Below are 12335 nucleotides of genomic sequence, written 5' to 3'. Positions count from 1 at the left end.
TCCTTTTCACTTCAGAAAAGCTAAATAGTGATACTTATAATACTTCACAACAATGTCGTCTAGGAAAGCTTTGCCATTTTGCCCACCTTTACCCAAATACTCAGACCTGGCACTGTGTGAAATTTCTCCATTATTACCAACACAGAGCTGTTTTAGTCACGTGAAATAGCTCTTGTTTGGGTTTACAGGTGAAAACACATCCTCTGTAGAGGATGTGTTAGAGGGAGAGATAGGAAAAGAAGTAGAAAAATAGCTTGGGTAAAAAAAAAAAAAAACTTTTCCCAAAGTTTCAGAGCCTGAGGTCAGCTGAGATTTATCTGCATAAGGACACACACTCTCTCTTTCACACACACGACGGACTCATATGGTGAAGACATGTTTTGAGGTTCGGGACGATGGAAGATTTACGGCGGTTTCATTGAACCCACGCTTCACCGTCATAAAATTCTATGATATTTTTTCCAGGATAAAGATTTTTAAGCACATCTTTACTTCTAGCATGAAGCTGTAACTCACGCTTTCCTGTAACTCACTGTGCCATGGCAGCATTTCAAAGCATTAATCCTGCTCTCCGAAAGCATGAAAAACGAGCCGCTCACCAAATAGTTTGCTCTCGTTTAAGAATCGGGCCAAAAGGCCAGCACTGAGTCAGAGCACTGCTGTATTAGCTCAGGGTCGAATCTGTGATAAGCTCTCGGGAAAGAATTAGGATTACAGTGAGTGGAGGCTCACTGTAAATAAAGAGCAGCACAATTAAAAACTCAACTTGTTACATTTTGCCTTTCAGACATTCAGGCCTGGGTTCTGCCTTATTGTCTGGGCTCTATCGCCATCAAGTGGTGTAAACAAACACTGTCAGAGAAGGCCATAGTCTAATAATAAAAATAATCATTCACTTAAATTCTACAAATCAAATTCTAAATTCTAGTATATATAAAAATACTTGCGTATTATCTTTTTTTACTACATGGTTGTATGGAAAAAATGTTGGCTAAACAAAAATGAGTGACCACATTCTCTATTGAGAACACACTTCTGCACATTTTAATAAAGAACTACTGTTCCTGAATGTAACATAAGTAAAAACAAATGTGCCTGTGCAAAAGTTATGGCACATTTTATATTTTATGTTGTTTTTTTCTAATATGTTAAAGAAATTGTGCAGAAAAATGCTATATTTAAGTGAGTTCTCTGCAGAGGATGTGGTAATTTTCAATGGGTTGCATATGACTGTATATGTATTCGTATATCATCGCTGACCAAAGAAAAACATGCATCTCCATTTAGGTCAATTTTTATTTTTCGCTGTTATTTGTGCTCAGAAGCTGCCCTTTGCATTGTGGGAAAATTTCATAAACATTTGTTTTTCTTTGGACAGTGACGATATACATGTACACTACCTTACAATAGTGAAGCGGATCTGTCTGACTTTTCATATTTTTCCCTCTTGCTGTATGAACTGATGATGCTAACAGTTCATGTCAAGAGGCTGCAATCGAGCTAATCTGTAAACCGTCTATTGAAGAGAGTCTCTCGATGTGATTGTTTATTGTTTACTCTCTCTCTCTCTCCATCTCTCCTCTAAACCTCCCCTGACACTTCTCATTCTCCTCTCTCACTTCCTGTAAATATTTACCCATAATTACACAGAACCGCCATCCTCAACCCAAACGCCGCTCAGCGCTGCTCATCTTCAGCAGCGTTATGAGGTGAATTCTCCCGCTCTCGAAAACACCCAGACTGAGCTGCTGTTTATGTGTTTATTTGATGATCTGTTTAATGCAGAGACTTTTGAAAGTGTTTGATAGCCCAAATCTTAGAAATATTCTTGATAGCAATATCCGTTATCCATGATTAATGGGTGATTAACAGCATTACAGTGTGAATTTCTCCACTGTTGAAAGATGCTGATATTAAGCTGTCATTTGTTTGGTTTTTTTTTTGTTTTGTCTTTTGTTTTTTCATAAATAGAACTGCTTTGATGCCATACTCTCCAAATCATTGAAATTCCCCTGGAAGTTTCCTGTTTAGCAATAGCAGTAAGCTGTGATTCAGAGTTGATTAGCAGTGTGAATTTCCCTACTCTCAGAAAATGTCTGGTTGTTTATTTGTTTATCTGTTTTTTTTTGTTGTTTGTTTGTTTTTTAAGATGACTCTTCTTGTTAAAATGTCTTGATCCCACGCTCTCCAGGTCTTCTTCCAAATTGTAGTCAAGACTGCTAGGTCTGATTTAAATAACATTAAATAATTTATAGCCTAAAACATTATTAATTATTATCATATTTTAGTCTTAGTCAAGAATGAGGTCATTCTCTGTTTCTTTCTTCTTTAAAACTTCTTTTAAAAAAGTCAGAATCACCACCTAAAGTCAAATAAACATAAACTAAACTACATAGACAGACATTTTTATTGATAAATATAAAAAAAAGTGATATTAACTTGTGATCTGCTCTGATACAGAGAAAGAACTTTTTTATTCTGTTTATTCTTTTCAATACGGAGTCATCGTACTCAACAGTCCACCTTAAACTGAGACAGAGACAAGACCAAAACCACTCGTTCATGGTCTCAAGACTGGTTTTGAGTACCACAACACTACCAATATCATAGCATAAGCAGTTAGCCAGGATTCATGGGTGATTGGCAGGTTTACGGTACACTGTTAGAAATAAAGGTGCTGTCCAGATACATTTTTTGTTCATCAAGGTATAAACAATGTAAATGTTACCTCAAAGGTACCTCAAAGTTTTAGTAAATAAGTACAAATTTGTACCTTTCCATGACCTAATGTTTTAAAACAGAACAGTAAAATAAAAAGCCTGGAGACGAGACGGGGTGTGTGGAGTCAGTACAACTTAGAAAATATGATTTCAATGGATTATGGTACAATTATGTTCCCTGATGTATAGATGACTCTTCTTCTTGTTAAAGTGCTTTTATACCATGCTATTCAAGTTTTCTATTTCTTCCTAACATCCCTGTTAGCAATCGCAGTTAGCCATTATTCATGGGTGCTTGGCAGCACTGGGGTGTGAAATGTTCAATTCCCATAAAATGTACCTGTCATTTATTTGTTTATCTGTTTTACACATAGATGACTCCTCTTCTCGTGAAAGTGATTTGATACTGTACTTTCCAAGTCTTCAAAATTTCCCTGTTAGCAACTGCGGTTAGCCATGATTCATATATGTATATAAATAATTAGCAGCAGGTGATTAGTGCTGTGCGGATTAGCATATTGGGCAAAGTGATCTGTGGGAGGTGGGAGCGGTGAGAATTAGGGTGGCGACGGACTACGAACCGTCATTAACTATCATTAAGGCTCCACCACAGGGCAATGTCTGAGTTGGCCACCCACACGTCATTGCTAATGCAATATCCTAGCTATGTTGTAGCTCCAAAGTGTTGCCAAAGCAGCGGATTTTGACCTCGACATCTAGTGAAGATAAAATCTTGCTGACTCACAGCTCAATATAGGCCTCAGAGCCAAACCTCGACTACCTTAAACCACAAATTAATGCTGGAAGTGATGCACGTATCCTTATAGATCCGACCCTTAGACCTCTTTGATTGACAGCGACCTTGGTGGGTGTTTTTTGGGCCTGGACCTCCACAGGTGAGCCTGGGGGCATTCGTGACGAAGTGAAGGCGCCTGTTGGGGCAGATGCTAGGGCACTTCAGGGTGGGAACTGGCCCCAGGGTGAAGGATGAGGGATTAGAACCCAAATCCTCATGAGCTCTTCACAGGATGGGTGGCATCTCAGCCACTGTCAGGATGACTGTCCCACCTTCACACTGAGTTTGTTTGCTTATGTCTGTGAGTAAGGAGGGGGGGGGGAAAGGAGAGATATTTTTACATCATCAACAGGAAAGATTCAGCCACCACAAATTGTGTTGATTTTTGTTCTTAGTGATTCTAAGCAGTGCTCTACCAGCCTCTAGCAGCATGAACCGTCTCAAGATATCCACTCCAACCAATACTAGCCGATCCTGCTAATAGAGAACAGAGTAGCATGGATATCTATGTCTAGAGAGTGTCCTTGTACTTAGCTTTACTCAAGCTCCGATTAGGCTCTTCCTGCTAGCACAGACATAAGCTGGGCTTTCCATCCTGAGCTCCAGAGGACCCGCTAAAGCCGTAATCAGAGAAAGGATGTGGGCTATGTTTATCTTCTATGACACTAACCCCTCGACCACACAAATTAAACCTCGCTCACAAACACAATGCCGCCCAAAGCCTTTCATGCCCTCATCAGCTTTCAGTTTGCAATAGGGTCCCCGGCAGTGGATTACCATTGATGTCTTAGCCTTTGCACTCTGCTCTCGCTAATAATACTGCATTTTCGCACGTGCAGCGCGTTGCCATTTTGTGAATTTGAATCAGGATTAGCTTTGTTGCTGCATGATAGTTGTCTTTACAGCATTTTCCTTCCATCTAATTCAGTTTGCACTGGCTAATAATAGGGACTAACAATAGGCTATCAATGCATGTTAATATAAAATAAAGGGTTCATTTGCCTGAATGCTTCAATTGCTTGAAGGAATTTAATTCCTGGGACGCACTAGAAGGTGTGGACCAGTATTTTGGGCAAATAGATCTGTAAAGTAATTGGCTATGTTGATTCAAGGTTGGTACTCTATTACAAGGAAATAATAGTATTTGTACCAAAAGTGATTTGTAGAATTTGTACCCACCTATGCAGGTACTGGCTAGCAATGTTGAGGCTAATTTTCTTCAGGCACATATGTTTCCTGTGACAAATGGTGGAGATTTTTTTCACGCAAGTTAATCATAGAATTTGCATAAAAACTGATAGTATTTTTAGTATTTTTACCTATTTGAGTCTCAGGCTATTAAATCTGTTAAGTTATTATCTAGTAATATTAATCTAAGGCTAATTTCTTTCAAATACACAAGCTTTGTTTTGTAAAACAGATCATAGCATTTGTACCAAAGCTAATTGTATGTGTAGCTTTTCACATTAATGTGGGCTTTAGGCTAATACATCTGTTAAGTTATTGGCTAGAAGTATTGAAGCTGATTTCATTTGGGCACACATTTCATTTTGTGTGACAAATGGTGGAGAACATTCTCATCCGAGTTAGTCATAGAATTTGTACCAAAAATGATTTGTAATATTTGTACCAATGTGTGTGAGGCTAATAGATGTGTTATGTTAGGCTAGCAATGTTGATCTTTAGCTATGTTTTTAACCTTCATGTGTTTTGTTGTGCACACTGACAGGTGGAAATCATGCTAATGCAAAATTATATCATTTGCATTATATCATTATAGCCTTTGTGGCATTTCTTCCAACATGAGTTTTAAGCTGTTATTAGCTAACGCTGTGTTTTGTAATGCTAATTTCATGATTTCAGGTTTTGTTTTGTGTAAAAATGGTGGATACGATTCTCATGAAAGTTAATCACAGAATTTATACCAAAAGTGATAGTATTTGTACCAATGTAGGTTTTAGGCTAACAGAACTTTTACATTGTTGGCCAGCACGGTTGGTCTTAATGCTAATTTCATTCAGTTTTTTTGTGTGTGATTAAGCTAATAGATGTGATATGATGTCAGCTAGCAAAGTTGATCTTAGGCTAATTTGATTCAGAAGGCTAACAATTTCTGTGTATGATGTAGATCAATCTTATGGAAGGAAACCATAGTATTTGTACCAAAACTGAAACTGTTTATAGAATTTCAGGGTTCTGTTATGTTTTTGGCTAACAAAGTTGAGCGTAGCACTATTAATATTCAGGCAAGTGTGACAAATGGTGGAAATCATTCTCGTGGAAGTTAATTTATCCCAAAACTAATAGCATTTGTAACTCATAGTCTTATAGATATGTTATGATATTAGCTAGCGAAGCCGATCCTAGGCCACTTTCATTGAGACTCACAAGTTTTGTTGTGTACAATGACAAGTGAAGACATGCATGTGAAAAGAATGCTAGCATTTGTAATAAAACTTACAGAATTTGTAGCTTTTGTACCAACATGATCTTGGGCTAATAGATCTGTTAAGATTTTGGCAAAGCGTTGTTGATCTCAATGCTAATTTCATTCAGTTTTGTTGTGCGTGACGACAGGTGGAGATCATTCTCATGCAAGGAAAGGATAGCACTTGTACCGAAAAGGGAAAAAGAAAAAGCCACTGAGCACCCTGGGATTGAGGAGGCATTACACATTCGCGGGGGGGTGGATCTAATGCAATTACGGGTGTTTGCTTAGACCATGTGCGGCCCCGTCTGCTGCACCCTGCCAGTGGCTGCCCAGGCCAGCCGGGAGGAGCTCGGAAGGAGAGTGGAGGAGAAGGGGAAGCCAGCGTGGCTGTGTTTGTTTTGAGAGTTTAGCCCATCTCCCACTGCGGGACACACAATAGGAGACCCCTGCTAATTAAAGCTAGCCGCTGAGTGGCGGGGGGCGGCGGCGGTGGGGCTGGAGTTAAAGAGATATGTTTGGAGACGAAATTGAACTCTACCGGCGCATTGGATGACTAGAAAATGTGGGGGTGGTGGAAAAATATACATTATGTATGATGTGAGAGAAAGTAGCCCCTGTAGTGGTGCGCTAGCGTTTGTTTAAAGGATTAAAAACGGCCGGCTTATTAGCAGCCATCTGAGGAGTTCTCCTTTCAGCCTCTCATTAGCAATGCCTTTCACACCGGGCCTGTCTAATTTACCTCGTCCTCAAATATTTTCATTTAGAGGAAAAAAAAGAAGAAGAAGAAGAAGAAGAAGAGGGCTTTTATTATGTTTTTTTAATATAAAAGCTTCCACACAAACTAATCTCCCTGTCGGGGAGGGTTCTGGCATAAGCGTATGTGTAGGCCCTCTTTTCAGACCTGGCTCCCGCACCTCGCTTGTTTGACTTTTTCTATTTTGACTTTGTATCGTGGGACAAGGGTGACATTTTGTGTGTGTGCTTTGCAGCTGAGCTGATATTAAGCAAATGTGTGAATGCTTTATGTTTGCTCTTAGGGATTTATAAGTGTAAGCATGGACGGAAGCGCTTCCCACCACCTGAGGAGGAACGTTCGATATTTACCGAGTGGAAAGCTTTCACAGCATGTGTTTGATACACACACACAACACATTCACACTCACAGATACACAAACACGGCACCCGTGTGCAAATAAATTCATAATCAATAGAGAATCCACTCATGCACTGGCTAAATTTCCAGTACTTGTGCATAAATTTGACCTTCCACTGAAAACTATATTAAACTAAAGTGTTATTGTATCACTGTACAGATGTTTATTATATTATGTGCTGTAAAACTGATTTGGTGCTTTAAGTTAAAAAAGCAGCCTTAGAAGTTTGAGTTTTAAACCTCTAATAATAAGTTAACAAAACAACAGTTTGTGTGTGTAGCACTTTTCTGCCTATTTGAGCATAGAATTTCTATTTATCTGCTCAGTTTAAATATTGGAAAACAAAATTAAAGGCTGTATTTTATATTTATTTATATATTTATTTAAATTTTAAGATGTTAAATTCAGTAAATAAACAGTAATTGTCTATTAAACTGTGCAACTTATTTTCACTTAGAAAATCAACAACAACATGTCATTTGACTGGGATTCCCCAAACTTTTTCTCAAATTTGACCCTAAAGAAATATATTTTTTTTTTTTTGTTTGAAAAGCAGTGAAGTGTGTTATAGCTATATGAATGGTCAAAAGGAGCCTCATCAGAATGTGTTTATTGCTTTCAGTAGTTTTACAACATCATTGTGAATGTAGAACCTGAACATGAAAATTAGATGATCTCCATGGAGATTCCAGTTTTTACTAATTTCCAGTGAGAGCAATAGTGTCTGCATGCTCCTGCCAATGAGTGTATATGTCATATATATCATATTTACAATCAATGAGCATATATATTAAATATTTAATATAGTCATTAAATGTATATCATGTGTATCATGTATATAGTAAATGAGTGTATATATCATATACATCATCTATACAGTTAGTGAGTGTATATATATCATAAATATCATATATATATATATATATATATATATATATATATACAGTTAGTGGTTCAGCTCCTCTGTGATTGTAGCTTCTTGATCTCGTTCATACAGCTTGTGGGTTCTTGTTACAGTGGAGGATCTCGAGGGGAACTGGAGCTCCACCAAGCTGCTGCTTTTGTTAATTTGCTGCTCAGTGATTTCTCTATAGTTCTCCCACAAGCGTCCAGCACAGTCTGCTGAAAGTTTCACTTTAAAAGTCATTTAAAAGTCAAGTGAGACTGCTACAATCACAAATTGTACTTGAACTTTACACTAAAATCTATACTATATCTATACCTTAATTATGTTTATTTTATTGAAACAAATAACTAAACTTTGCATTTTGTCTCTTTTGGCTTATTCATGGGGGCTCAGACCTGGATTTATCTGCAAAGCTGCTTTTTATCTGTAATGACAACACCTGTTGTAAAAGATGCTATATAAATAGACTTTAACTTGACTTGACTACCCAAACAATCATAAAACTACCAAAACTTACCAAATGTTTCAGTAGTGACTGTTTTGGTGACTGTTTTAGCTCATTTTGAGCAGAACTCAAAAACGGTCAGCAGTCAGTACATAACCAGCAAACACAGCTTTGAACTGCTGTGTACACATAAAATCATTATATTTTTCATTAAAACACTGAAGAAGTTCTCAACTGCAGAAAATGTGACAATTCTTAATGTTCCACACTGGTTTTCATACTCTGGGACACATTTACTGCAAAACAATGGGATCTAACTGCTCACCATGTGGCCATGAGGGACAGGGGTGCAGTCTTACTTCCTGCTCTAAAATGCAGGGGTGTGGCTAAAACAAGGCTCTGCCTACAGGCTAAAACTGTTTGTTTCATTAGTGACATGAAAATGTGGTACAGCACTTTTAGAATTTTATTTTTTTAATTAAACTTATAATAAATATTTTAACTTCACTTAAAAAAGGATATAAAAAAACACTAAATAAATAAATAAGTAAATAAATAATGTCCCAATAAAAAGTACCCTATAGATGATGATTTTTATATAATTAACTTATTACTATCTCTATTAACAGTCTGTATGCATTGGTCAAAAGTAGTCTCAGAACACATTCTGAATACACTGTGCATTAGTTTCCAAGCTAAAGTTATCATTTATTCCTTTTAGTCCATCAGAAAAGCCTGAATAATAACCCATAGTGACCAGCTTTACTAACTGAAACTCAAAATGATCCCTGGAATTTCGTGAAAATTGAGTAAGACAAGAAAAAGTACACAAACATTAGTAGAATAAACATTATACTCTCTTTCCTTTCTATAGGTCAGATTTTCATACGTTATATATGTCTGTATTTTGTTGCATATCACTTCATCTGGATGAAAGCTTGGAGTCTTCTAGGCCAGGAGTGTGTGAGTTTGCACAACTGATGCTGAAGCAGGTTTGTTAAATCTTTTCTTTTGGAGGGTCAAACAGTGGAAGTTTGTATTCATTGTAGAGTTTTGCTTGATTTTGGAGTTTGCACTGTGTCTGTGCTCTTTCTTACAGAAATTTTGTAACCAAAGACAACCGTTTTGACCGGATCCGGATATTTGGCAGTTCAAGTCAATATTCATGTTTTTTGTAGCCATATCTTACACAATGTTAATGACATTTAGAGTCAGGTGTGCTGGATGGTGTGTTGGAGATCTCGATTGTTTTGAACTGAAATAGAGGTAGTTTTCTAGTCTGCTATTGTTCAGTTGGACCCACAGCACTGACTGATAAGTCATAATATACCTGGAATTATGTACTTTAAAAAAGTTAAAGCCCAATTTTCATAATGCAGTAACAATTAAATAATTCTAAAAACAAATTAATGACAGAAGTGTCCAAGGTGCAAAATAGAGGGGTCCTGGGTGGTCTAGGACCTCCTATTTAACCTCTTGGGCCCCCTGAATGTCTCACTTTCAAAATTCTGGGGGGTCCCTAAAAAACAAACTCATTATGACTATTATATTATGCTGTCCGTAAGAGAAAAATAGACCTAAATACAGATTCAGTGAAGCTCACTGTTTGGCCCCTTCACTCAGAATCAGTGAGTTTCTGTCTTTGGTATTCTGAAGAAACTCACTCAGAATCAGTGAGTTTCTGTCTTTGGTATTCTAAAGTAATTAGAGCTGCAGCACTGCTCTGCCTCAGGCTGGCGCTGTAGCAGAATGGCTCACACTGTTGGTCCTTTATAGCCTAACAACTATAACTCTGCCCTGGGTTCCTCTGAAATCTTTACAATGTGCCACAGCTTATATGTAAATCTGAAAACTCACCAATTTCCCAAGAGTTTGGTGTAAAGAGTGACTGTTGTGACGTGGTGTAAAATGTAAATAAATCTAAATAAAAACAGAATGTGATAATTTGCAAATCTCACAGACCCATATTTTATTCACAATAGAACATAGAACACGTATCCGATGTTGAAAGTGAGACATTTTACCATTTCATGAAAAATATTAACTCATTTAGAACTTGATGGCAGCAACGCATCTCAAAAAAGTTGGGACAGGGCCGTGTCTACCATTGTGTAGCATCCCCTCATCTATTAACAACAGTCTGTAAACGTTTGGGAAGTGAGGAGACCAAATGCTGGAGTTTTGGGAGAGGAATGTTGTCCCATTCTTGTCTGATGTAGGATTCTAGCTGCTCAACAGTCCTGGGTCTTCTTTGATGGATTTCTCGTTTCATGATGCGCCAAATGTTTCCTATTGGTGAAAGGTCTGGGCTACAGGCAGGTCTGTTCCGCACCCGGACTCTTCTTCTGCAAAGCCATGCTGTTGGATGCTAGTGTAGTTTAGCAATGTCTTGCTGAAATATGCAAGGCCTTCTTTGAAAAAGACACTGTCTGGATGGCAGCATATGTTGCCAAAACCTGTATATTTCATTCAGCATTAATGGTGCCTTCACAGATGTGCAAGACACCCATGCCAGGTGCACTAATGCTCCACCATACCATCATGGATGCTGGCTTTTGAACTGTGTGCTAATAACAAGCTGGGAGGTCTTTAGCGTGGAGGAGGCAGTGTTCATTATTTCCAGAAAGAACTTCAAATTTTGATTCTTTGGACCACAGGACACTTTTCCACTTCACCTCAGTCTATCTTAAATGAGCTCAGGCCCCGAGAAGTTGGCAGCTTTTCTGGATCCTGTGTATATATATATATGATTTCTTCTTTGCATGATACAACTTTAACTTGCGTTTGTGGATTGCACGGTGAACTGTGTTGACAGACAATGATTTCTGGAAATGTTCCTGAGCCCATGGAGTGATTTCCAGTACAGAATCATGCCTGTTTTGAATGCAGTGCTGCCTGAGGGCCCAAAGATAACAAGCATCCAATATTGAACATCGGCCTTGTCCCTTGCGTACAGGGATTTCTCCAGAATCTTTTGATCATATTATGTACTGTTGATGGTGGGATATCCAAAGTCTTTGCAATTTTACATTGAAGAACATTTTTTCTGAAATTCTTTCATAATTTTTTTGATACAGTTTTTCACAGGTTGGTGAACCTCTGCCCATCTTTGTTTCTGAGAGACTCTGCCTCTCTAAAATGCTCTTTTTATACCCAGTCATGTGAGTTAGTTGCAAATTACTCCTTCAGCTGTATTAGTACCACTTACTTTTCCAGCCTTTTGTTGCCCTTGTCCCAACTATTTTGGGATGCGTTGTTGCCATGAAGTTCTAAATGAGTTAATGTTTTTCATGAAATGATAAAATGTTTTACTTTCAACATCTGATATGTGTTCTATGTTCTATTGTAAATTAAATATGGGTCCATGAGATTTGCAAATCATCACATTCTGTTTTTCTTTACATTTATTTACATTTTACACAGCGTCCCAACTTTTTCGAAATTGGGGTTGTATATTAAAAGATGTTTTATTCAATATTATCAGGTTTTTGGTATTAACTGCTAAAAATATACTGTAATTGAGATTTATAATTAATTTATAATAATTCCTTAATGTCATCTTTCTTAATTTTAACAACATTTTTAAAATATTAATGTTTTTTTTATTGGAACTTAACTCTCACTTTAGAATCTAACTGCTGATACATGTCATATACATACATATATATATATATATATATATATATATATATATATATATATATATATATAGATAGATAGATAGATATAAATATAGATATATATATAAATAATATGAAATTTAATTTGCTGTGGAATAATGTACCATCATTTGATTTAGAAAAATAATAACATTTTAATAATAATTATATCTCATTTGCTGAAATTAACATTAAAAAATTAAAATATCTAAAATGTGGCCTG

The sequence above is a fragment of the Colossoma macropomum genome, unplaced genomic scaffold, assembly GCF_904425465.1.
Source record: "Colossoma macropomum unplaced genomic scaffold, Colossoma_macropomum, whole genome shotgun sequence".
Classification (NCBI taxonomy): domain Eukaryota; kingdom Metazoa; phylum Chordata; class Actinopteri; order Characiformes; family Serrasalmidae; genus Colossoma; species Colossoma macropomum.
Note: the sequence above shows the minus strand (reverse complement) of the source record.